The sequence below is a fragment of the Anomalospiza imberbis genome, chromosome 15 (genome assembly GCF_031753505.1).
Source record: "Anomalospiza imberbis isolate Cuckoo-Finch-1a 21T00152 chromosome 15, ASM3175350v1, whole genome shotgun sequence".
NCBI classification, from domain to species: Eukaryota; Metazoa; Chordata; class Aves; order Passeriformes; family Viduidae; genus Anomalospiza; species Anomalospiza imberbis.
This window is the reverse complement of record NC_089695.1, coordinates 12,626,947-12,654,645: the sequence shown is the minus strand read 5'-3', so window position 1 is coordinate 12,654,645 and position 27,699 is coordinate 12,626,947. Positions and strand designations below refer to the sequence as shown.

Below are 27,699 nucleotides of genomic sequence, written 5' to 3'. Positions count from 1 at the left end.
CCCCACGTCAGCCATCCAGCAGGCTCCCCCATCCAGATGATGTCAGGACAAGCCCCGCAGGGTCCATCACAGGGTGCACCTCCCCTGCAGCTCAGGGGCACATTTATGACCCATTTGGTCCCTGTCTGCTCCCATTAATCAGGAGGGAGGTGACTGCAAAGCTGCTGTGGCCTCAGTGCTGTCCACCAGTCCTCACCAGCCCCACATGCTCTGCAGCAAAGCAGGCACATCACCTCTCTCTCCAGAGCACCCTTCCCTCTGGACAAGGACAGAAAGGCTCAAATGCCACAAGAGGGAAAAAAAAAAAAAGTTTAGTTAAAAGGGTCTATTTTTTTTTCCCTAGAATGGGAATTTTTTTTTTTTAACTAGAATTTATCTCCCTGAGCTCAGATGATCTTTGTCTGGACACAGGCTCCAGCTCTGGAGAAGTCTCAGTTCTCTGCTGACTCTATCCATGACATTCAAGATTTCCGGGACCAGACCAGCTACTACCCAGTGCAAAGAGCTCCCAGCTCCTTTAGAGAAGCACAACCACAAAAGAACATCTCTGATCAGATTGATGCCAACGTGGCAGCTCTTAATGCCATAATCATGTTAGCACAAGCAAACATGCTCCCATGAAAGGTGTCAGGTGTGCCATAGCCCAGAGTTTTCAGCTCTCCAGCTCGGCCACTGGAGCTGTTGGCAGCTGGCATGGGATGACAACCTTCAGGCCATCTCAATTCCCTGAGGAATATGATCAGCCCAGACTAAGCCCAAAGGCTGTGCTCATGAGGTCTGTCTGAGCAGGGATGAGCACCTCAGCCACAGGTGATTCTTCTAAAATATGCAACACATATGTACAGTTTTTCTCCCAGTAATGGCCAAACCCTTCTTCACTTCTGCCCTCAGAAACAAGGCTGTTGCTCAATTCCTTCCTAAACTTTCCTACCAGCAGCACATTACTGTCAATATTTTGGAAAGCAATCATGTCAAACAAAACCATCATATGGGTAAATACAGAAAGCTGCAGTGTTTATAGGCCTCAAGTTCTCTTAGTTGACCACCCAAAAGTACCTGATGATAAATTAAAGACTTTCCTTTGGATTTTAAATGGAAACATTATCACCTGCTAGCCATGCTCCCCTCCTCATTGCTTGGTGTACATATGGATTTTTCCATGTGTCTGTATAGGAGCATCACCCCGGGGGCAGTGGCAGGGTTTTTAAGCCCGTGACAGATAACCATGTCCCTCCAATTTCCTGGGTAAAAGCTTCCTAAATTCACATAGCTGAGCACTCCAGGGAGCCAACTGGATAGCAGTTTGCTTAATAAAAGTTGCCTTTATACAAAGATCTAAATCCTATTTTCCAAGAACTGGCAGGGGATTTGCAGGGTGTAATCCACCTGCTGCTGACCCTCCACAGCATAGAAACTTCTCACTTGCTGGGTGGGATTTTTTTTTTTTTTTTTATTGGAGAACAACACAGGGTTTTTCTGATGGTGCTGGAAGAGGGAAATGTGGGAGCACCTGAGGATTGCCACAGGCAGAGGAAAAAGGCTGGGCAGTTTTTTCCATGTCTGCTAACAGCCTGTTATCAAAGACAACAGGATAGAGAAGGGATTGCTGAAGAGGCTGCAATTCTCTGAAATTTTGCTCAGGGAAATGATTACCATGTTCAGTGTGGAAGTCTGAATCAACAGACAGGTCTCTGAAGGACCTTGGAAAGCCCTTTTTGTTGTTTCAGAAGCAAATTCTCCTATGATGCTATCACTGCTCAGAGGACCTGAATTGCTCCCAGGTAAGCCCTGGGGATTCTCAGCCATGCTGAGACATCTCCACTCTGATGTGAAAGTGCCACTGTGTCACCTTCCTGCCACAAGGAACAGTCACCTGGGTGGAAATGAGGCTGGTATGATAGGAGTGATTAAAGCTTGGAACAAATACCCATCAATGATTCAAAATATTTGAGGAAGATTTGCTCATCTCTAGGGCCTAAAAAACCATCTTGTGCAAGGCTCCTTTTCCCAGGAAAGAATTCACAGTGGTCCTTTAAGCCTCTGAAACATATGCAATGGATTATTAACAAATATGAGTGGAAGGGTGGCTCAGTTTAATGTCACCTCTGTATACACACAGGCTTCCATCCTTCCTTCACAGAAAGATTATCCTCCCCACAGATAGATGTTGGAAGTCATCCAAGACTGTAAGAACATTCTTTCATTCACAGGTGTTTTTGGAGCTTACAACAGCAGTGCTTATTCTGGAAGATGATGAGGGAGAGAATTACCTTGGCCCTTCAATCAGCTTTTGCCCATTTCACATCAAATTGCTATCTGATAACACACAGTGAAAACTGGAACACTAATGCAAACAGAAATGGCTCCAGCAGCCAGAAGAAACACTAATGACACAAATTAAATGGAAAGACGCTGAAGCATGGAGCACACCTCACTGTCCTAGTGGACAAGCTAAATGTGAGCCAGAAAATGTGCCCCTGTGGCAAGGCAGTCAGCAGGACCACAGGCAGTGCCAGCAGGGCAGTGCCAGCAGGTTGAGGCAGATGTGATCACTCCCTTCCAGTCAGCACTGGTGGCACACATCTGGAGTCCTGTGTCAGTGCTGGGCTCCTCAGAACAAGAAAGATGTGGAAGTACTGGAGGGTGTCCAGCAAAGGACCAGGAAGGTGTCCAGGGAATTTCATGTACAAGGCCAAAGGAGCTGGGGTGGTTTAGCCTGGAGAAGAGAACACTCAGGGAGCTCTAATCAATGTGTATTGATATCTAAGGGAGAAAATACAGATGGCAGGGCCAAACTCTCCTCAGTGGTGCCCAGAGTCAGGAGAAGAGGCACAAACCAAAATACAGTAAAGGAGCGCCTGCCGTGGCTCTTGGCTCCTCCCAAAGCAAAATCCCACGTGGCAGCGTGATTGTGGCATTGATACTGCAGAAAACATCTCCATTTCTCACCAGACCATCTCCCTGGGCTTAGAGACAGGGATGAGAAAGTTCCCATTCGCCTTGCTCAGACATCCGGGGCGTGAGGCTGAATTCACCAACAAAGCTCCAGCAACAGCAGAGAGAGAGGGAGAACATCAGAAAATGCATTCAGCTGCTGACAGCAGCCCAACAAAGGATCACTACAAAGGCATGCAGAGCTTGTGACAGGGATATAGGGAGTTAGTCTGGGACTGAGGGACCTTAGTTACAACAGCAGGGTGGAAAAGTGGAGCTGGAATCTACAGAAGGAGAAGAAATATGACCTGACTGAGTGATATCTATTCCAGAGGGACTCAGGAAGGAAAAGAAACTACAAAAGTGCTTGAGACTGTATCAAACACACAGAATGAAGACAGTGAACTTAAAGATGTGGAAAGTTCATGCCACAAAGGAGCAGAGGTGGAAATCAAGAGAAGCAAAAATAAAACAACTGCAGTGGAGAGTGCAATGAGAGAGACCAGGATAAAAAATGCTGAACAAGAATATTGACAAGTCAAAAATATCAATTCTGTGCTTCCTTAGCCAATAAGGTTGCCACCATAGGATCTGGGGAGGATGGAGGAAGTTCAGAGATGCAATCCACTGCTCCCTCTTATAACCAGACAAAGGCCAGGGATAGCTCACACCTGTACAAATATTGCAATGACTCTGCAAACCTACACGGTTTTTGCTGTCGTGAGGTTTTTTAATGGCAAAGAATGACGGTCTGTGCCACTAAGATTTTCTTTTTTTCCCTCACTTATTCAGCCCCACTCAGCCCAGATATGTCTCAATACCTCTTGCAGTCCAAGTGAGTGCCTACATCAGAGAAAAGGGAGAAGAAACCCATGACATTTTTCTTCTCTGGGACAGCTAGATTGTCTTAAACCCAGTGCTGAGCAAATGACATAAGCTGCCTTTTCCAGCCTGAGAGACAACCTCCTCCTTCTTCTCCATATATTTCATTAGCTATAAATTATTCCTGTTGCCAAGACATTTGAAAGCAAATTGCCAAAAAGCTTCAATGGCTACCCCCAGTATCTGATCCCCTAACAGGACTCAGTGCCCAGTCTAAATCTCATCAAGACATGACTTTGAAGGCACAACATCCTAACCAAGAAACACTGAGAGGGAGAGGCAGAACATAAGGCAGGAGATACTTCACATAAAAGCCCCAGCAAGACTTAGTAGAGTCTATTCTTCTTTCTTTCAGGGGCCATTTCCATATTCATCTGGACCCAAAAAACAGACCAAGGATCAGGAAGAATCAAAGAGGGGGTGGAAGCAGAGGGTGAGAACACGGGTGTCTGCTCTCATCCTGTGTCAGTGTCTTTGACAGGACAAAGCTTTGGAGAGGGTTTTAGTTGGAAAAAATGCTGTCCCAGTGAATCACAGCACTGGGAAAATTAATTAGCTACTGTTAAGTCAGCTGTAAGCATGCACAGCTCTGTGAACACCCAACCTTTCATCATTATTACTGAATCACAACAATCTGCCACCAGAGTCATCCCAGAGCCAGGCCAGGACTGAAATAGTAGGGCCCCTGGCTATGGTGACTGAGCTGCCACTGTGGATGTGCACGGGGCGGCTGCAGCTGCTGGAGGAACTGCTCCAGAGGCTGCTTAGGGGGATCCTGCCTCCAGAGGAGCTTCTGACTGGAGCAGCTGCAATGCAGGACTGAGAGGGTGAGAGGAGTCCAGGTGGAAGAGGGAGAAAGAGATGAGCTCAGGGTTGGACAGACTGTATTTTCAGGAGAACCAAAGTCAGGAGTGCTGTTGTAGCTGCAGGTCAAACCCAGGGGACTCTAACAGAGCTGCAGGCTGGCTTTGACTTGCAGGTGCCCTAGGTTGGGGCTGATGCAAATTTGCAGATTTCATCAGGAGATGAAAGAGAACCTGTCTCAAGCTCTTTTCAGCTAAGGGAAGAAACATCTCTCTTTCCTGTGACAGTGCACTACATGCTACAGATTGGAGCCTGACTGCACAATTGCCTCCTCTTCAGAAGAGACAGACAGACAGTCCTGATTAGGACTGCTTTGGGTGAGGGTCGGCTGGCTGTCCCCAGCCCTGGACTGCACAGTGCCAGGATGTGTGTCCAGTCTCTGCTGGGTAGCACACGGATGTTCCTCTACATGGAATCGTTAAGGATGAAAAGACCTCCAAGTTCATTGAATCCAACCTTTGACCAAACCCTACCACGTTATTACCCGTAACACTCAGTGCCACATCCAGTCATTTCCTGAACACTTCCAGGGATGGTGACTCCACCACCTCCCTGGACACCCCATATGTTCAACCTGAACCTCCCCTGGCACAGCTTGACACGCATCAGAAATAGACACAGAATGTTATTACTGGGTCTGGAGTGGGGTCCCCAAACTTCCAACTTTTTCATGTCATGCTACTGTGGACAGATAGTTGAAAGGGTTTTTTAACACTTGCTTGGCAGGCAAAGATGGGCTTCAGTTGCCTGTTTTCCTTGGCCTACCCTGCCTCTCTCCTCCCCTTGCTGCTTCTCCCTGGGTCCTACAGCAGCGTGCAAATGTGCTGGCATGCAAAGAGCACGTCTGCCCACTGGCAGGAATCGTGCTGGGCCATGAAAGTCTCCCAGCAGGAGGACCAGAACCTGCCAATTACCTTGGCACGCACCACGGGCTCACACGGGGCAGGAGCAGAGCAGTGGGTACAGCAGAGCTGAGCTCCCCTGCCAGCCCCTGCTCTGCCCTCAGCCTGCCTGGTAATGAAGTCATTTTGGCCAGCAGGACACGCAGCAGATGGGCTGTCACTCAGGGTGCACCCGCCACTCCTTGGGGTGAGAACTTATTAAGGTCGGTGTTTTACAAACGCAATCAAGGGAGAGAGCTTGAGCGCTGTTATGACAGCAATAAAAGTGTGTCCTGCTTCGTCAGCACTTTGGAAAAATTAGTTTAAATGTCCTCAGTGGCAAACAGCATTTAGTGCTGCTCAGCACGGGAGAGGGAGGCAGGAAAAAGAGACTACACAGGCTTTTTAAAAATAAAACTCAAAGCGAGTTTGGCAGGAGTAAATCACGAGCAACTGTCCCCCTACAGTGCCCCGCTGCATGAAACTCCTTCCTGAGATAAATCAGTGCCACATCCAGCCAAACACAAAAGCAGTGCCAGCTCTTGCTGCATAGTGCACCTTCCTCCAAGATACTGGAATTAGCACCTCCACCTCTTCAGAGAATTGCAGTATCTCACCTTACACTGCACCACCAGGTTCTACAGTGCTCACTGTCTCATCATGCCTATTGTGCATCTTTTTTCCTTGCTCTCAAGTCTATACTGCAGTGCAAATTCCATGGTGAACCTTAAAATCAATTGCAATTTTAGAACTTGATTTTCCCTCTGCCAATTTTTTTTTTCTAGATAGACCCTCAAATTCTGATCCAAAGTGTGTTTTCTCTTCCTTTCCTCTTTCAAAAAAAAAAAAACCAAACTGAATTACACAAATTACAAATTTGTGTAAGGGTCTAGGGAAACAGAAGACAGGAACGATATATATATCCTCACCACTTTCCTTAAAAATAACCACAGAGACAAAAAAACCCAATAAACTAAATAGCATCACTCAGAAAGAAAAATGCCTTGAGGCTTGAAACTAAGCAGTGTAGCCCCAAAATACCAGTTTGATTTAGCTGGTAAAAAAAGGGCAGCTGAAACAAAACACAAACAATTCTGCGTCAGCTCTCCAGAGCATCCTTCCACAACCACTGATCCAGCTCCCTTTCTGCAGGGAGGAGAAATCACACCCCCATATTGACCTCCCTGTACACTCTCCTGCCAGCCCTTATAAGTTCATGGTCTGCTGTCCCTGGGCTGCTGCTGGGCCAATTTGCATGAGGGAAACTGTAAATGTCACACCAAAACACTCACGGTGGTATTCTCCCAAAGCAAATAAAGCTTAGGACCAGCAAGCAGAGAAAATTACACCCACAAAGCAGCCATAAGTCAGCCACATTCCAGACAATTTGCAAGTTTTGTTGTCTCACAAGTATTTGGCAGATTCAAAAGTTTTTCTTTAGACAAAATGTAGTGATTTCTTACTTCCCCACTGTGAAGTTAAAAACCTTATGGAACAAAGGGTGCTGGCACCCTGATAACACAGGGCAAGGGACCTCTTGAGGTGGGAAATATCATGGCAGCAAAAGATTCCACAAAGAATTATAGGTTCATTCAGAATCACAGAATCATTTGGGCTGGAAAAAATCTTCAAGTCCATAGAGTCCAACCATTGATCCAGCACTGCTAAGCCCATCACTGAACCATGTTCCCAAGTGTCACATGCACATCTTTTACATCTGAGGCCTCTGCCCTGTGCAGGTGCCTGCCATGCTCTCCAGACTGAAATGGGAGGTTGTCTGGAGGGTACCATAGATGCTTTGGAATCAAAATTTGGTGGGCTAAACTAGGGGTGGGAGATATCAGCTTTGGATGTGAAGTTTCCAAGGAGTGGGGAACCCCTCCTGTCCCTGGGGAAGAGCTCCTAGTGCACCCCCCAACTAAAAACAATCATATTTTTAATGGAAATTAACCAAAACTTGCCTACATGCAGCTCCATTGCAGGTGAGGGACTAGAGCAGATTCTCCACATCAGACTGAGAAATAAATAATTCCCACTAAAATTGCCACAAACCACTTGGCCCCACTACAACAGCAGAGGACACCATCTTTCTGTGTATTTCCTTTCCTCTCAGCTTAACCCATTAACCCCCTCTCAGCTTAACACATTTTCAAAGACTGAAACTCTCTCACTGTGGCTCAGATAATGGAGAATAAGATGGGAAAAAACATATATCAACATGCCCAGTCTCTCCAGCCAGCCAGAAAGAAAGAAGGTGTTTAATGCAACCATGGCAAGGGTCAAAATTACCTTTGATAAATCATTCATTCTCCTGGTTCCTGTGAGTTGTTCTTCCAGATCAGTGATGTTCTGGGTGAGGCTTACAGTGGATATTTTTCCCTCTCAGAGTAAGATCACCCAGCTCTGGCAGACACAACCTGTGATGGCTCCAGCAGCAGGGACAGAGCTGAAGAGGTGCATGCACTGCAAGCCTCAGCCTGGAGGTCTCAGGGACAGGCAGGGACACTGCAGGGACAAGCTAGGTGGGGCAGGATGGGTCCACCCCATCCCTCACCAGAGGGAAGACAGATTTCTCTCTGTGTATCGGAGCAAGCCCAGAATGTTAAACAGCTTCTCTCCCTCCCATTTCTTCATCAATTTTTTCCTCAAAAAGCCAATTCTCTCTCATGTCTGCCTTCCTTACACTGTTGTCCCAAGGCTCTGTGTGTACCTCAGCTAAAAGCTCCTGAGAGCACGTGAAGGCACAGGATTAGATTTCAGCAAGCAGTGAACTGAGATTGTGATCAAGATGTTGCACTTTGTGCAATTCACAGTGCTGGATAAGTGATTTACACAAAACCAGTCCCAAACTACAGCACATATCACAGCTGTGCCATTTAGGGAATGCCATGCTCTGCTTTAATGGCCCTTCCCTCCACAGTATCCTGGTGTCCAAGCTAAAGAAACAACCCAGATCATGGGAACGTGAATTTCAGGGTAACTAGATGCCTGATAGGAAAAGAAATAAAGAGGAAATACGTATATGTGGCCTGGAAGCTGATCATCAAACTTCCAACTTTTTTTCCAGTGTGCCTGAGGGTCCCAAACATTTGTTTTGGGGGAGGAAAAAACACAATAAGCAGTGACAAAAAACCAAAACAATTAAAAAAAAAAAAAAAAAAAAAAAAAACAGGCAAAGCCAGAGAGCAATGAGCTATTCCATTTTGCCCAAAAGCTCTGACCATCTTGGCACAAACCCCCTTCATGGAGCTCCTGTACTGCCTTCAGCAGCCTCCTCACAACTCTAGAGACATTCAGCTGCACCAGGGCTCTTCCAGCACAAGAGCCTCTGCCAAGGAAAAGCAATTTCCTCATGTCCTTCCTCTCCCTCTCTGTCACTTCCAAGCAAGGCAGAGCTTGGCCCAGAAGATGTTGCTGTGAGGAAGGAGTTGAGGCAGTACGAGACTGATTCAGCAGCTTGGCACCTCACACAGAAGCACTGGGCAAACACGACCTGCATTCACTCGGACAGAGGAGACTCAGAGGTGACCAAGGGAAAACATAACTCTGAAGAGAATTCATGAGATGATATGAAACTGTTTAGGGCTATTTCAAATGTGGGAAGCAGGTGGCATAAATGAAAAAGCTCAGGAAAGGTCAAGCCTTGCAGCAATTGAGTGAGGATCTCTCCGTGCAGGGAAGAACTGATCTGAAACACTCTTGCCAGAGGCAGCAGGGAAGAAAAATCAAATAAATAGTTTTGAAGGAATTGGAGAATGGAATTCATCTCATTTTAAGCATCTAGAAATGAAGTGTGCAACCTGGGCCTGTCATCCAGGCTCCCTCAACAGCTGAGAGAGAGAAACACATTTTAGAGGGCAAGTAATCCTGGCTACCTGTGAAAATGCCTGTTAGCATGGATTGGGGAACTGGCTCAGAGATGAGGTGAGCAAAATCCCAACCTTAATCACTGCAGGGCTCCTGAGAAGGTGACAAACATTTGCCAACACGAATTTAATGAGGTGTCTCCTTGGAGTGGCACCCCACCAAGTTTTAACAGAGACTATGTGGATGTGAGTCTGGCCATGTGCCAGCTTCAGCTAACCAGCAAAAACAAAACAAAATGGTCTTTATTAGCCTTTAAATACCTGGGGGCTTATTTAAGAAAAAAAAAAAAAAAAGATGGAAAAATACAAAGAAATATGATGAATGCTAATGCAATAAATGAAGAAAATACATTATCTTCGATTCCTTTGTGCCTGGATCTATAGTTATTTTAGAAGGAGATTGGGTTATGAGGTAAATTTCATTTATTCCTAATAAAAGAAGAAGAATACTACATTTTTTTTGACAAGTGTTCTTCAATAAGCCACCTGGACAGTTCTAGTAACAGGTAATAAAAATGAAATATGATAGGATTTCCAAGAAGATCCCAGCAGTTAACAAGGGAAACGATTTCACAGCTCTTCCCTAGGAGGCACCTAGATTTCCCAGGGATAACAAGAAAGCTTTAATCAGTCCCTTTGCAAGGTGTGGAGGGGAGGTTTGCAAGATGTGGCTTTATACCTGTCCTAGCTGTAGCTGTTACTTAAGAAGCAGCAAAGTAAAATCAGAGCCCTTGGCTGGATGAAAGCCAGGCCTGTACAGCTGAGCAGCAGTGGGGTGTGCTGGGGATCACAGAAGGAAAGACAGGGTGAGTTTTATTAGAAGCACCACAGGCTCAGCAGCTGCAGCTGTCTTGGGTCTAATTCTTATTTTACCTGTATAGACAAACATGTTTTTAACTCTTCTTTACCCATGGACTGAGCCTGGCTGCAGACCCACACTGTTCCAAAGGCAGCCTGGTCTTGCACAGCCCTAACTCCCAGTTTGTTCTCCCCAGAATTACATTTACAGGGCCTTTACTGGATGTCAGGGAAGCTGGCTGTGAAGAAGGAACATACTTGAGATGCTTAAATAAATCATCCTTCTATGTTTTGACCTTACATTAGGGCACCAAGTGAATAAAATGCATCAAATCTGCTATTTCTTCTCCTGGGCCAGCTTCTGTTGGCCTTTGCATTTTTTGTGAGTTTCTCCTTGCTTTTCAAACACATTTTCCCATCCTAACAGAGCTGCCCCACAACAATGAGACTGCCCAGGAGCCAGGGGGACCCTCTCTTTGCTGATGTCTGCAGCCAACAGAGCAGGAATGCTGGAGAAAGTGGAGTGACTGCAATGCATAAATCATAGGGACAATATTGTCTCTCTTCCCTTTGCACAGATCCCATATATCACCATGACTCAGTGCAGATCTCCCAGTGGGGACTAATTCCAACTTTTAATGCACTTTCCATCTGATTCCTCCGTGACAACAGATGGGTCTCTGTCCTGAGATATTGCATTTTGCAAACAATATATTAAGCACCTCTGTGTTTCAGTACAATTTGGTTTGGGCACCCACTACTAATCCCATTTCAGTGGTTTGAATTGTGCATTTTACCACTGACAAGACAAAACTCCTCCAGTCCAATGGCCATCATCTCTTCCCCTCTCCTCTACTTTTTCTGGTTGTTTCACCAATCTTCCTGGATGTGATAAATCATGTAAATTTAATTTAGAGATTATACCCCTGGCTTTAGAGGCAGACAAGGTTAGCTCTCTGCTTACAGCCTGTAGCCCACTAATCTTATAAAATTCCTCCATTCCCACTTGGCTGGAACTGCTGTTGGGGAGTGGAGGGAGGGCAATATCTATTCTATAAAGTGTTTTGGATTTTTGTTGGACACTTGCAGATGGCATCCTGGCCACTGTCCAAATTCATACTGCTGCAGAAGGATAAATCCTGAAGGTTTTCACAAGCCCACTGTATTACAAGCTTTATCTCAGCAGTATGAAGTTGGTGCTACCATTTCCAAAGCCTTCCCAGTCTCTCCAATCAGTTATAAATTTCTTTCAGCTACATTTTTCCAAAGACTGAGCAGCTCCTAAGTCCAGATCACTTCCTCCTGGTGCATATTTGCTGCCTCCTTTCTGTATGACTGGAGGCCAACACTCCTTCCCTAAAGAACTATCAGATCTGCAGAGGACATGCAAGAAATAGGGAAATTCCTGATATCTACAAAAAAAAGCATCATTCTTTGCCATTCAGGATTTTTTGGCCCCAGGCTGAGGGTTACAAGCACTGACCAAGCCCGTTATCCATGCAATCTTTCCTTCATCTATAAATTCCCTTTCTAAGGAAACACGTAGCACCAGCAGGGGATTAAAATCAGTCGTTTCATGGGCATCCCAGGCGGTTGTCTTTCATCTCCTTTCCTAATATTTCTGTTAGGCTTGGATAGGTTTTATTGGCTTTTTTTCTCTTTGCTCTTTCTCACGCCTGAGCAGCTCCTGGCTTTGGCAGGCACAGAAACAGCAGTTTTATGACATGCATTTTTTAATGTATCAAAACATGTTCTTTTGATCCATTTTTCAAAAGGCAAACTCTGCTCAGCAAAGGTTAATAAGTTTCCCACACCAGCTGGATGTAAGAGAGGTCCAGATGTTGCTGAGAATCAAAACTCTCATCTTCAGAAGTCAGCAGGGCAAAACCAGAACCTTCTCTGGTACTGCCTAAGCCACAAGAAATTGCTGGACCCTCTAAGAGCTGGCCCAGAGTGTCCTTTAGTGCTGACAGTTTGGCACATCTGAGAGAAGTTTATATGATGTTATGATAGTTATATGAGCTCCACAGCAGCTGCCCAGACAATTCACCATGGCAGGTTTCTGTAGCTCTGAGTATCACACAGACAGGGAACGTGCTGGAAGCAAACAGCTCAGACAACCAGCACATCACACCCTCCTCGTGTAGCAACTCAGTATTTGCAAATCCACCACTAAAAAGAAATTGTTTCCAGCCCAAAGCCTGTGCTCTCTTTGCTGGGTGGCCCTTATGTAAAACAAAAGGTGGGGAAGGAACCAGAGTTTCAGCCAGCACTGACCCCCAGGATCCTCCAGGTGCTGTGGCAGGGCAGTGCCCACTGCAGCTTTGCCAGGACAGCTGAGGTGATCTGCAAGCACGTGGCAAGTTCTCCTTGACCTTTCACACAAACCAAGTCATGTTATTAATTATTTTTATAAAATTCTTTGGAGCTTTAGTCCACACTGAAGTTAGGCATCTCAGCTTGTTCAAAACTTTACAGACAAGCTAAAAATTCTTTTATTTTACTTTTTTCCCTTCAATTCAATGAAGAAAATGCTGAATGTACAAAGTATATTTTGTTTTACTACTCCCAAAGTGGATTTCTCTGGGATGTGCCTATCTACTTGCATAGGTATTATGACTTTTTAAAGAACTATTTGAATGTGAAAGGCAGGAGACTTACCAGACAGAACTGGAGGGAGCATCCCACGGAGGGGAGAAGGCTGGGACTGGAGGCAGTAGGTAATTTTGCAAATTTTGCACCTTGGTAGATCACAGAGGAGCACCCAAGGAACTCAGGTCAAGAGCATCAGTAAGAAAAGAAGGATAGAGGGCCTGGAAAGAAAGAGGAGGACATTTCCATTTAAATAACCACACAGCAGATAGGAACTGGACACATATCTTGAGCTTAGTCAGGGTTTTAAGCCAAGCCCAGAACACCAGCTTAGAAACATAGAATTGTCCAGGTTGGAAAAGATCTTAAATATCCTCAAGTCCAAGTGTTAACCCAGTACTGCCAAGCCAGCCACTAAAACATCTCCCCAGGCATCACATCTCCATGTCTTCTAAACACCTCCAAGGATGGTGACTCCACCACTTCTTTCAGCAGCCAGTGCATGACAAAGACAGCTCCTGGCATCTTCTCAGTGCACAGGGCACAGCTCCACTGATCCAGATGCTCCCTGAACTAGGCTAATCCCAGATTTGTTTCAGAAAAGTTTTATGGATGTTACAGTTCATTTATTAACATGGGAAGGACGATGCAAAAATCCCAAAGCCAAGAGAGACTGGACAGACAACGGTGCATGACTAGCCAAGCTTGCCCAGAAATCAACACGACAATTTTTATCACAGCACATCACAATTTTTCATGGCAGTGATCAGAAATAAGTCAGTTTTACAGCAGGATTGTTCTCAGCTTCTGCTTTTTCAGAGCAGCTGATGTCTCACAGAATCCTTTGGAAAACCACTCAGCCTTGCCGCCATCACTGCTTCTCCTGCTTCCCACACGCCTCCCTTTTTCCAGGAGGGAAAGTCACGGAGTCAAGTTGTGTTCTCTTCCCTGGACTTCACACTCAGCTCCCCAGCAGCTGCAGGTGGTGGCACCATGAGGGAAGCTGAGCAACAGCTGGAAGGTGGCAGCAAACTGGAAGGACAGGGCTGGGAGAGCCTTGGGCTCAAGAGGGGACAGCAGAATTCTCTCATGATGCCTCTGTTGTTGTACAAGGAAAATAATATCTCTTCTCCGAATGCTGAGTCTTTTTTTGCCTTCAGTGTCAATAAAAGCAGAGAAATGTTTAGAATCAAACCAAACCAGCCCTGCTGCAAAACCCTGTGTTTTCTAACACAGAGGACAAATCAAAGGAAAGGTTTCTACAAAGAAAATAACAGAAAACTGTGAAGCCATCCGTTACAAAAATATTGAAAAGAAGAAAATTAATCACATTAAACATCAAAAATTACTTTTAGATCCCTCACAGAGAGGCTACCATGACATCAGCTCTGAAGATATCCACAAAGCAAAGTTAATGTTACCCTGCCACACTGGATTCCAAGGGATACTTGCACAGAATGATATAGAAGGAGGGGGAATAACATAAACAAAAAGGAAATTCCTTGCCTAAAAGCCACTTCATACAAAAATGTAATCTTAAAACTAACCTACATTAATTTTTAAAGTGGAATTTTAAATAGATAACAAAAAAATCTGTTGTAAGTCTGCCTCCTTCCAGATCAGCCTTTAGAGACTTTCACCTATGGAAAAGGTTCCATTTTGAGGAGCAGCCCTGACAGCAACAAAGCTGGATAAGGATAAATTTTAATAAGTCAGAAAAGCATCATGCTTAGATGAGAACAAGGTCCTCCCAGGAGGTGGTGTTTAACAGCCTCTGTGACTGCTGCAGGAAGGACACTGCTCTGCATTGTTCTCTATAGGAAAGTCAATAGCCTGGAGAAAGAAAGATTATTGTTCGTTACACCTAGAAGAGCTTTTATTAAAAAAAAAAAGTATCATATTCACAGGGCATTTGAGGGTAAGCTGATAGTTTTAATTTCCCCTCTAGCTCACTTCCAATTTTTGGGAAAGCTGGTTAGAGAACAGAGTTGTCGGTGCAGATGCATGAAAGTCACAGAGCAAAGGAAAGGGAGTAGCAGCTCTCCCACACCATGTCTTGAAACCACTCAGCCTTCCCAAAAACAGCCTCAGGCAGAACCCTGCACACAGCCATGGCTCCTCCACGGATGGGAACAGAGCCTGTTTTAGGGCAAAACCCTCACAAGTCGAGCTCATTTTAGAATTGGGTGTCCAATGATTCACAGAAAGCAGCAGGTGAAGGTGCCAATCCTTCATGCTACTCATCCCTTCCCAAGAGCTCCCTGTGACCTTTAATTCCCCTCCAGAGAGGCACCAGAGGGTTTGTTTTGGCAGTCCTCTCCCAGCACAGCAGTTTCTCCTGAGCCTGAAGCCCTCCTGGGGACCAAGAGTGATGCTCTGGACCAGGGGCAGGAGAGCACAAAGTACAAGGCAGGGGCTCAGTACAACAACAACAAGCAGCTGTTGGGCAAGAAAAGGCAAAAAAGCTACATAAAGAAAAAATCACCTGCATTTTGATTATATTTTTCACCCAAACTTGCTGGATTTAATTGTTTTTTCCATTACAGGGTGCACTGTCCAAGTACAAGCTTCCTGGAGAAGAATTTGTACTGTCAAGATGCTCAACTCTATATGAGGTTATTTAGAAGCCAGTACAAATCGTGACCCCAATCTCCTTTGTATCCTAAAAAAACCACTGGTGTAAGGAAACAGTGCTTAAGGTGCCTGCAAATGTTTTATTCACAGGAAAAACAAATTGCTGTAGGAAATGAGGGACAAACATGCATGTGTAGCAAAACCCAGCTCAGAGCTGTGATAATTCTAAAAGCTACTAATTACTAACTACCTGAACACTCAAAAAAATCAATTTCTATAGTGGTTTCTGGCCTTATGAACAGTCACAAATTGAACCTCAAAGTTTAATAGAGGAGAAAATTTTACATATTTTTATTGCTAAGTGTCCTGAGGCACAGAGCAGTGAAGCGCTCACCCATCTTATCTTGGTGTTCCCTCCCTTCCTTCCTCTCCAGACAACATGGTGAGGGGACAGGAAAACCCTTCCCAGGGAGGCTGTGCCTCTGGATCAGTGCAGAATCAGCGAGGCAGAGACGTGATGCACTGAGCATAAGCAGGAGTCCCACAGGGGAGCACTGGAAGGGACACAGATGCCAGCAGTTGTCAGGGACAAAGCTCTACATATGGGAACACACAGAAATTCTGCACAGGGCAATAAATATGAGGCATTCTCTGCCCTGGAACACCCTGGAGACTCAGTGTCTCAGGAGGAGCATGTCCTGTTTCTGCTTTGCATGTTGGATAACTTGGGAGCAGTTCTGAGAACACGACTACCTGGATGCTGATTTTCTGTGTGAGACTCCATGGGTGATATTTGCCTCCCGGCCAGGGCACTGCTTTGGAGTTCTTCTGCTTAAGCAGAGTAAGGAGTAAGTATTTTCATTGACATTACTGTATATTCTCCTCTCTCCGTGTGTGAGTCCTCACCTCCAGGTTCCCTGACAGCCTCCCAAAAGGAATGCTGCATCTGTGGCAGCAACACCACATCTCTGCAGGTAAGAACTAATTCCTACAGTGTTAACTCCTGAGGCAAAGTAATCCTCACAAACTCCATTTTCCTCCACTCCAGGAGAAATTCATTTGGCTGGCCTTTTCCTAGCAAATATTTAGCATCCCGTGTGCACATATTTAGAAAGAATTCCTCCCAAATCACTCAACTGAAAGTGATTTCCCCCGAGGAGGGATGAGAGAGCAAACACGTGCCAGCTGTGAGCCGCACTGTTCACCGCTCTCCTGGAAGGCACTCGGGTACCACAGAGCTGCAAGCAGCACAGGAATCGAGGTGGGACACAATTACCCATCCACGTTAAATTAATTTTCACTCTGTTCTCCTATCAGGCTCACTGCTGCAAAAACAGGAGGGATGAGGTTCCATGGAGGCAGTTTACAAGGTGAGAGAGGATGGCAGAACAAGGTAAAGAGAAGTGCTAAAAACCAGTTTTGTTGTTGAATGTTCGTCTTCGCTCTGTTTCAAAACTTCTGTATAGCAGTGGCTTGATAGGAGAATTTCTGGTTATGGCTGTGAAAATATCCCTGCTACTTTTTTTATCTACTTTGTGAGAGTTCAGCTACTCTCAGACAACATTGACTGCAATCTTTTCATCTCAACAAATTGACTGTGGGAAAGCCATTGACACAAAACTGATTTCTATGTTTCAGTAATATTATATCAATTTAAATGAAAAAAAACCACTGGATCTTTTGGGAATTTGAACTTCTGGATTTTTTTATTTTTCTTTTATCTTGGAATGCTGACAGTTCACTGATATTACTTCCATTTTTCTATTTTCATGTGGACATATTGTGAAATCAATCACAAATATATTTTTTGTTGAAGATGATGATTTGGGAAAAATCATGAGGTTGGATTAAAATGTTGTTTTATTGTAAATCAAAATTACAATGAAACAAATTCAGAAGTGGAAACAGCATGGATTAATATAGAAACAGTAAGAAAACCTTGTTAAAAATTGAAACTCCAAAATGCCTAATTTACGACAAGAAAGAATTTCAGAAATTATTTCATATGAATACAGGAGAAAAAAATGAAATGTCAACACTCCCTATGAAAATGACATGCTGAAATCATCCATCTCTCCCTTAATGCATGATAACAAGGGAGGGAAGATGCACGTTAGGGCACTGGCCTGGAATATAGAACATTTCTATTCAAATTCCCAAATGGACAGAGATTTCTGGTTAGACTGTTGGCTTTCCTGTGTCTCAGTCACCAAAGTGGTGAAATGCAGTAAGAAAACACCCTATCTATTCCCTGACACAGTTACTATGATAATAAAGTGGCATATAAATTCCTTGGATTTAAGCCAGCTCCTTCTAGCCACTCTCACCTGCTCCCAACAGCAAAATGTTTACTGCTAATAATTACAGGCTGAGATTACCAGAGCTGCCTGGGGGATTTGGATGCCCAGGGGAACTTGCAGCTCTGAAGATCTCCACCCATGGGTTTTCCTGGTACTCTGATTGATTTCTGCCACCACCCCAACACTGCAGGTGCAGGCATGCAGAACAGCAGGAATATTTACAGTGATAACATCTTCATGTCAGCAAGGCAGGGAATCCCATTGGGCCAGAGGCTTTACAAGCAGCAGTAAATAAAAGAACATCCAGTCCAAAACAAGCACTCTGCAGTTCTGGTACACACCTCTGAGTAGGGACAATTCCCCAGCACCACTGTGCAGAAAATCTGACACCTGACACATTTCAGGAGTCACACAAATCCAAGAGCCTGCTCGCAGGACCTTCCTCTGCAGCTACAAAAGTAACTTCTTCCTGCTCCTTTCCAAAAATCCAATCTCAATCAAAATTCTCTATGCAGAAATATCCCTTCCTAGGTTATCACCTTCCTAGAGCAGCATCTTCTCCTTCTCACCAACAGAATTGTTGATGTTGCTTTTGTAGCTGGTAAATAAATCAGCTGCTGTCAGGTCAGATAAGATTTTCTATCAGGTGGAGGTACAGAGTTTTCTAGCAAAGAGCAGCACTGTGGCAGAGGAAAGGACTCACAGCACTCATATTTGTTGTTTCTGTTGTATTTGCTATATTTCTATTGAATTTCCTACAATAAATGTTTCCCTTCGGAATGAGGGAAAGACACCCAGAGGTCAAGTGGAGAAAGTATTGCTGTGCCTTGGGCTTTATTCTGACCCCTTAGTCCTCCTTGCCTAAACTCAGAGGCTGCAGACAGAGCAGAATTCCTCCCAGCAGCACAGCAGGGAGGTGCTGAGGGGGACCAGCAGCACATTCCCAGCTGAGACACAGATTTTTCACTTTTCAGGTGCCTGGAACCTGGCTCAAATTTTCAGCAGGCTTCAGTGGGCTTTATTCTGTATTTCCTTTCACACAGGAGCACTGAATAAAACTGATTTTCAATATACAGCAGAAACTGCCTCAGTCCTGCTACAAGGAAATGAAATGGCTTTGTTATTGTATCCAGGATTCCTGTGTTCCAGCAAGGAAGGAACAGCAAGCTTAATTAAATGCATTAATAATCACAAGGTAGTTAAATATCAGTTGGCCATTAAAATACAGAATGCAACAGAAGCCTAAATAATTACTGAATTATAAACAAAAATGTATGCATCAGAATAGGTAAAGTATTTACTGTTAAAAGGTGGCAATTTTCTTCTGGGAAATTGCCCCTGCTTCATATTTTTCTGGGTTTTTTCTTTCCATTAGGATTTCTATAGACTTTGGCCAAAACAATTTTCAAAGTTCTAGTTTTGAATTATTAATGCTGTTATGCTGTGTTTCATACACCTTATTTCTGAAAACAATCCCTGTTAAAATAGCATTTGTTTTGCACAAAACTTTGCAGAATATTTCACCAAAATCTAATTCTGACAATTCATATCATTTTTAAATCCCAAAAAAAAAAACCCAATTAAGAAACAACCCCAAAACCCCAAACAACCAACCAGCACATTGGTATTTTAAGTGAATTTTAGAACAGAGAAAAAATTAAAATACTGGCCTGGTATTGACCTCTTCTAGCTCTCTGCAAGCAAGCACACTGTGGAAAATGCCAGTACACACATTGTCCCAAAATGCCCCTTTACCACATGTCCAGCTTGGTAGAGGACACCTTTCCTCCTAAGAAGAGGAATTTGTCTGGTGTGGGTGTCCCCAGGTCACCCCAGAGAGAGTTCTCCATGCTTGGGAGGGTTTGAAGAAGATGGAGTTGGAGCAGTGGTTTAACAGCACCAGTCCAGGCGGAAATCCCATTCATCCCCTTTCATTTTTGTGCTTTAAATTACTCATTATCCTTTACTGCTTTTTGGTGAATTTGTCATTTTTAAGGATTTATTCCCATTTTAAAGTAAAGTATAAATAACACCCTATCAGAAGGGGTTAATAAGGCAAAAGAATATTTAAAAGATTTGATAAAAGCGACACAACATGTCGTGATTTCTGATCCACTATCAGCTGATCTAACCACTCATGTTCACTGCCTCTGAAATACCAAACAAACCATGAAATTAAAAATCCCCTATGCCCTACCTTTTGTACACTGAAGAAATCAAAGGATCCCAACAGGGGCTTAATTCCTCACTGATAAAGGAAAATTGCTTTTATTCAAAAATTCTTTTTGAAGGAAAAAATCCAGCATTTGGTATGAGAAATTAAAAAAAAAAAAAGGATAGCATAGGTGTTGCGATTTAGCTAAAAATATACTGGCTCATAAAAGGTACAAGCTTGGCATTGTTCCTTCAAAAGTTAAATATTTTTGTCCCAGGGAGGAAAAAAAATTAAAATCTAAGAACATTTTGATCCCAAGGTTAGTTCTAAAGTAGTTTGTAATTTAAGCCGTATAATGGCAATAAATTTCCAAGGCTGTAAAGCATCTAAAGTGGAAACTTGAAATATGACTGAATTTCCCATCACCTGGGTAGTCCAGCCTCTTTTTGACATTGTGGCTTCTCCCCTTCCATCAGACTGGCCAGCTCTGTGTCCAGCCTGGTCCAGGCGTGAAGAACACACACCAGCCCTCACACAGTGATGTTGTTTCCCTGCACCTCACTTCATGCAGGAGACCCACGTGGAGATTGCTGTAGCCAAACCTGGCTGATTTTAGGGCTGACCTTTACTGAGGTGCACTGAAGTTGGGCAGGATGCTCAGGTAAACAAAAATAGCCTTTTTTACACAGAAATCCCCTCACTGGTATCCTCTTGACTCAAAGGAAATGGAAATTTTTACTTAAAATAAAATTAACAAGGTAAATAATCTGAATCCTTTGTGCGAGGTGGCAACAGGTGCAGATCTCCAGCATCCAGCTCCTGATGTCCAAATGAAATCAGCTACCAGCTGAATCTGCTCTGTGAGCTCCACCTTCCATGCCCCCACTGACGGCTGGCAGAGTTTTATTTGCCCACACTTCCTCTAACCTGATCTCACTCACATCTTTGAGTGAGGAAGGACTCCTCAGTTTCCTGAGCTGTTTTTCACTTTGAGCCTTCAGTTCCATCAGAGTCACAGGGGCTGGGCTTGATGCACCTGAGTGGCAGAGACCTGGCAAGGACAAGGCTTCAGAAAGAGCAGATCAGGCTGAACTTATCGGGAGGGAAAGGGAACACCACTAAGCTGAGAAAATTCAGGCAAGGAACTCAGAGGCTGGCAGTACAATAAGCAAGGAAAAAGCAAGTAGAATGGTGAAAATGATGTTTCACAGGTGCCAGGAAAAGAGAATTATCTGGCCCTAAGACAGCCCTTCCACATCCCCTGCTTGATGTGTGCCTGTGGTTGTTTAGCATGAACTTTGAGCTGTTCTAAGAGCAGCTTTGGGATCTCCTAAGAAAGTTTCATGATACCAAAGGTTATTGAAAGAAGTTCTCAGCACTTCCACACACCTCAAGATTGCACAGCAAAATGCCCAGTTGAACTGTAGACAAGGGAAGAAAACTTACTACAAAATTCAGTGTATTTTTTGATCAGCATGGATATATAAATACCACGCAAATTTGTATGAAGACATTGGCAATGTCTTTCCAAGTTATGATTCCAGGACATCTGTCATGCTGTCCATTTGACGAGTCTGCAGCTTGCTTGTAAACCAGGGTGTGTATGTGATGTGTTACAACTGGAAACCAAAACCATAAATCCCCTGTGCTGACCAACTCAGCTGAGCCCCAAAGCAAGTCAAAATGCAGGCTCTCCACAGAGTCCACAAAGCTAAGGGCACTATTTACTTGCATAAAAAGAATTAATACTGAAACAAACAAAGAAGTCTGGTCAGCTATGTAGTGCTGAAATATTAATATTGTTGGCAGAGATAGTACATGAACCTATTATTTTGCAAAGTGTGGCTGGATATAGTGAAGGCAAACACTGAATAAGAAACGAGAAAATCCAGTTCTTTAACTGGATTTTCTGATGCCTGTAGCCAGACACACAGATAGTTTATTCCATTCTGCTTCTATAGCTGGAACGGATTTGGTATTAAAACTTCCTAACAGGTTTTTTAAGTATAGGGGAAATGTATTTTAAACCTAGATGATTTCATTTCCAGCGATGAAGGCACATCTACTGAGCTGAGAACTAGGTGACATCAATGGGAAGAGATTTGACTGTAGGATCTACAGAGAGTAAATTCTGGGATAATTATTCTGAATTAACTTACAACAGTAATGTCAAGAGAGTTTAAATAGAGACCCTCAAACTAAACTGGTATCAAACAGAGTAGTTCCACATCACTGCCATCACAGACACTCTTTTCCATGCACATCCTCCTGCCTGTACTCCTTGCACATAAAACCTTGCATAAAGGGATCTCTGCAGAGTGTCCAAGATATAAGGCATATTCGTCCTTCCATTCCCTGTTTTTTGATAACTAAATTCCTGTAGAGGAGAGAAAACATCACCTGCAGAAAAAGGAAAAGTAGAAATCTCATTATGCAATCAGTGAAACAAGTCTGGTTCCATGCAGCAGAGCCCTAACAATTGCATAGAGTTAAATACTGCTCAGCATCTCAGCAAGTGCATGCACTAAATTCATTGGATGAGCCCTTTAATTTAAATAGAATTAATGAAAGACAAGAACTAACACTACAGTTAGGCATGGCTTAGCAGGTTATCAGTGATGTGAGCCTCATCCTTTAGGTAGGCACTGAAACCCACAAACATCAGAAAAAAACCAGCAATGTTTTCTTTCATGCCTTGTGCTGCACTGGGATTCAATTCTCCCTTCTACCTGAGGGAGTTTGAATTCACATTTCTAGAGACCTCTCAAGCCACCAAATAAGCCACAATTCCCCAGGGTTCTTGCCCACCAGGTGTGGTATTTTGGCTGCTCAGAACATGCAGGACTGCTCGACATTGGGGTGAGGAGATGCTCTTTCCCTTGCTGAATATCGAATCACACACAAAGTACAACCACTGAAGCAGGAGTTCTGCCTTCATGCACACACACAAACCCCTGCCTACAACTTCATTGCCAGGGATATGTTCTGTGAAACAATTAAAGCAGGTTTGAACCCAGTCAGGCAGAGGAAAGGATTAAACTTAAGTCACTCAAAACATTGGGAGGGGGGAATTAATGAAAAACTGCTTTTGAAAGTCAGCTCCTACAACCATGAAGATAAATCCTCAAGTAATTACATAATGACCAAAGGTGCATTTCATTTTTTGCCCTTTTCTTACAATGACAGTGAATAAAAGAGGATTTTTGCCACAAGTAGAATTTTGTAAATTTGCATAAGCCTGAAGAGTATACAGCTCTTTGACCACAAGGATTTGGCATTTGCTCCTACAGAACAGATGAAAGCTAGCTATGTCTATATTTACTTCCATACACTTTATTTCCATTGTTTGCTGCTGGTCCAAGACAATCCTGGCATGGCTGGACCTGCAGACTGTCTCTCTGTGACCATTTGGGTGTTGGCATCCCAGCAGCAAACAAGACAGGCTGGGAAATCCCAAGGACCTGAGATTCACTCCAGCTGGAAGATGGAGATCACAGCCCACGATCCTGCCACACGGTGGCTGGGTCCTTTCTGCTGCTCATCCTTACTCGGGCTAGAAGCCCACAAAGGAATCTGAGCCAGATTTAAGTCTCAGATTAAAAGAAAATGGCCATATGGGATTTTGAGAGGTACAAAGAGCATCTGTGGCCTCTGCTGTTTGAATGCAGGGTAGCTACATCCCTCATTTTCACCGTGACAGAGAGGTAAATGGAGTTCCTCCCTCCCTCACACGGGGAAATATAAAGCAGAAAATTACAGTTATTACAACTGCCTCTTGTTTGAAACAAAGTTCAAAGGCTTGTCTTCTTTAATCAATCTTCCAGCAGAATAATAGGGCTGCAAATTTCACTTTTCATGGAACTAAAGTGCTTGGGCTGAATCAGTTCTTCCCCTTTGTTCCCCCTTCCCCAAGCAGACCAGGAGCTCAGATGAGGAAGTTAACTGGGCTGCCACAGCAGCCACTCCACGTTCTCTGAGGAAAGCAAAAGCCAAGAAGGTAATAAAACATCCTGGCTCCAATGCTGTGTGCTGGCGAAGCACTTTGGGCAGTCAGATATAATGAATATTCAGCAATCTCTGGCTATTGTGGAATAGCAAAGTGCCTCTGTCAGGGGAGCCATTTCTGTGGCTGAGGTGAGAAAATAATAGATGTCCACTTGGCAGAGGTAGCCACAGACACGTCAGCTCAGAGCCCACAGATCTCCCTGGGTAGGTCTGGCTGGAGATTATTAATAAGTCCATTAATGAGCCTGGTTCCACTGCAACAGAACGGGGAGGGAGCCTTTAGCAAGTGTGTTGTAAGTAACCCTTGAAATTAAATTCTCAAGAAAAAAAAAAAAATTAAAAAAGAAAGATAAAAAGGAAAGGAATGTTCACAGAAATCAGAGTAAGAGAAGAGACTCACACAAATATATTGTGCTATTGAACAGCATCCACAAGCATGCACAGAAATGTCTTTTTTCCCCCCAAAGACACAGTCACAGGCACCAAAGAGCTCACAAATGCACAAACAAAAAGATTCAGAAGCATTGCTGGAATTAAGGCATCAAAAAATTGTAATTTCACCCTCTTCACAATAGTCCAGACATAATTTAGTCTGGATTTCTTCCAGTTCAGATTCACTAATGATACCATGGACTTTAAATGACTCCTCAAACTCCAAGAATAATGGATAGCACGAGACCAAGTCAAAAGGAACAGTTTGAAAACTGTGTCAAATTTAAGGACAGGTTTTAAACAATCTTGGTAATTTTCTGAAGTTTAAAAAAATCACACAAGTGTAACAAAACACCAACAAAAACAAACACCTCTAAAAATGTTAAGGACCAAATTTATTCATTTGGTTGTCATGATTTAATCCTCTATACTCATTTTATCCCTATTTTTATTGGGTGCACAAGTGCCACCCCCCCACACACCCAAAAAAAAAGTACTTATGTAGCTGTAGTTGGCCCAAAGCACATGGTGATGGCTCATACATGAAGGGAGACTGAAGAGAAACTGTTTAGCTGTCTCTGATGGGCTGCAGTAGGAACTAGATTAGAAAATTACAACTGACACAGCATTTGGCAGAAGTTTCTAGCTCAGGGTCCAGTCCAGCAGCCAAAGCAGACAAGATACATCTAATTCTACAGAAAATCAAGATGTTTAGAACTCAACCACCTTCTCCTCCTCTACACAATCACATCATCAGTGCAGATTTCCTGTCTTCCCCCTCTGTCCCTGATTCCTTTGCATGGTGACCCCATGGCAGCCTTGCCTGTGCCACTGCAAGGCTCCTGGTGTTGGATCACCCTCTCTCATATCTGGATTCCTGTCCTGAGCTACAAAACCTGTGTTTTCCAGAGGGTGACAAGCCCATTTTCTGTGTGACATATCCTCTCTGGATGCTTGGTCCAGTAGGTGTAAGAGCAAAAATGAAAGTCTGGTAACATTCATCTCTACTGAAGTTCAGCACCCAATTTCTCTTCTAGTTGGTGAAACCATCTCATAACATGAGAGTTTCAGCCTTGCTTGTTTTGCACTGGGATTTTTTCTTGCTCTTCCTTTCTTTCTGTATAAACCAGCTCTTAACCCTGTTTTCCCTGCAGGAAATATAAGAAAGCACCGAGTCATGCTGTGCTTTCCTAGAGAAAGACATTTTCCACATTATTCTCCTGTCAGATTTCAAGATTTGCACAGGAACTGGACCAACAAAAACGATTCTTTCATCAGCTCAGGTATATCCCCAGAGGCTGGGCTATTTGTAGAGTTAAAGAGAGCTATTATCAAAAAGAAACTTGTCTCCCTTCCCCCTCACTGTACTCTCAGAGCATATCTGGAAACAGCTCAGTGCTGCAGAGAGACATGACTTTGGAGAGTAAACTGATTAGAAGTAAAAGGAGTTTTGTGTTAAATCAGGGTTGGAGAGGAGGGAAAGGGAGAGGGTGGAGGCAGCTGTGGGATTCTCCTGGGACCACACAGAGGGACATCTGAGCTAGTGCTGCACCCAGCCCTGCAGCTGTGCCTCTGCAGAGTGCCAGGTGAGCTCCACGATGCAGCAATCCACCCTGCCAAGCCCAGCAGCTCCCTGAGGCACAGATGTCCCCAGACACAAAGATGTGTCCACCGCACGCAAAGTGGCTCCCACCAAGTCCTTCCTTAAGTGGCTGAGAGGCAGAGACAGAAAGCTTTGGTTTGCTTTTACATTTGCTGAGCTGTGAGACATGCTGAGAAAGGAGGACTGAACTGCCAGCCCAAGGTGCTGGACTAACACCAGAGTTCAACAATGCACTGTGGAAGGGTGTCCATCCCTGCAACCTGAAAGTACCAAAGAAAGCAAAGAATGGCATTTTCTCTGCCCCAGCACCACCTGGGTAGCACAGAGACAGTTCCACAGAAGTATCCCTGGGCATGACAAACTTCATCACTGCCAAGTGCCACTCTGCAGGTACAGCCTTTCCTGTCCTACACAGCAGAGGATTAAAAACTCAACACAATGAGGAGGGCTCCAAGCATGTGCAAGGGAACTCTGTGAGGACATGGGACACCTCTTTGTGCTGCCTGAGAAGCCTTTTGTTACCAGAACCTGTGCTTGTAGAGCCATGAGAACTCAGATAACGCCTGCATGGCTTTGTCACACAGTCCTACCTGCCACAAGGCTTGTGGGCTCTTAGGAAGGCACCATAACCACAGGCTGGCACAGAGCAGCCCTGGGAATGCAGCAGCCAAACTGCTGCAGAGTGCCTGACAGCTCCAAAGATCCAAGCAAGTTAATTTAAGGCTCACTGCTGCAGCAGGGATACACCCAGACAAACACCACCCAGGAGGAGAGGGAAAGGTGAAGGGGCTGTCTCTCAGAATTCACACACTCAAATACTTGAAAAGAGGGCAAAAAAAAGTATGGGACTGCATGTTGTTGATTTTTCTGCAGGCTACACATGAACTTCATCTTCCATCAAATCTTGGAGGCTCAAACATAACCTCTCCTTTCTTCAGATGGAGGAGGAAGAAGGAGCAAGGAGGAGCAAGTGTGGCAAAGTCAGGTTTGAACACGTGCAACTGGGACAGAGCAAGAAAACCAATTGGAGAAACCAGTGGTGGCAGAGGGCCAAAGGCAGCACCAGATCTTTGGGGGGATTCTTTTGTGGTGGTTTTTAGGCCAGTGCAAAGCTGTCAGGTCAACAGCCCACACCCCTGACTTAGAGTTTTGAGGGATATTATACACTGCCAAGCCATAGCAAGAGGAGATATGCAACAGGATAACAGACCCGGACAAGAGCTCTCACTGAGACTCTGTTCCTTGTGAAATCAAACACTTGGATGATGAAGGACAGGGGAGTAGAGGAACAACACCAGATTAAGTTTTTATTATATTTGCTTTAAATACTTTTTAGGCATACACTGCTAAACTCAAGAAGACTTAAACTAAAGATGATTATACTCTGATCAATAACTTATATTAAAAAAACAAGTCATTTTAAAGCCAGCTGTGGATCTCCACAGAGATGCTTACACTTTTTTGATGAAAGCATTTTGAGTTTGTGCTGTTTCCAAAGTCCAGGCCACATCCTGGCACGGAGAAGCCTCAAATGTCTCTGATGTTTCCTCTCTGCTCAGGGAGTTTGGAACTGTCAGCCCTGCAAATGCACTGCTCCGAGTGGAGCTGACCACCTGCTGCTCAAGCACACATCTCCTGCCACTTGAAAGAAGCACACCAAAAAGCCTCTTTCAAAGAAACCCCTCAGGCTGCTGTGTTTGAAGAGGCAGAGACAAAAGCTTTTGCAACTAGTGCCTGCAGAGCCTCTCCTGGGCAGGCACTAAGCGGCAGATTTCCCTGGGGAACCCGTGTTTTCTCCCTTCTGCACCAGTTT

The 27,699-nt window shown here is 44.2% G+C and overlaps 1 long non-coding RNA gene across 1 annotated transcript in view; it reads right to left on the bottom strand.

Moving 5' to 3' along the window:
- LOC137483114 (uncharacterized) overlaps positions 1–27,699 on the bottom strand; it is a 124,933-nt gene that overhangs the window by 82,087 nt on the left and 15,147 nt on the right. Inside the window, exon 2 of the long non-coding RNA XR_011004343.1 lies at positions 12,887–13,038. This is a non-coding gene — a long non-coding RNA (uncharacterized lncRNA). The remainder of the gene's footprint in view (positions 1–12,886; positions 13,039–27,699) is intronic.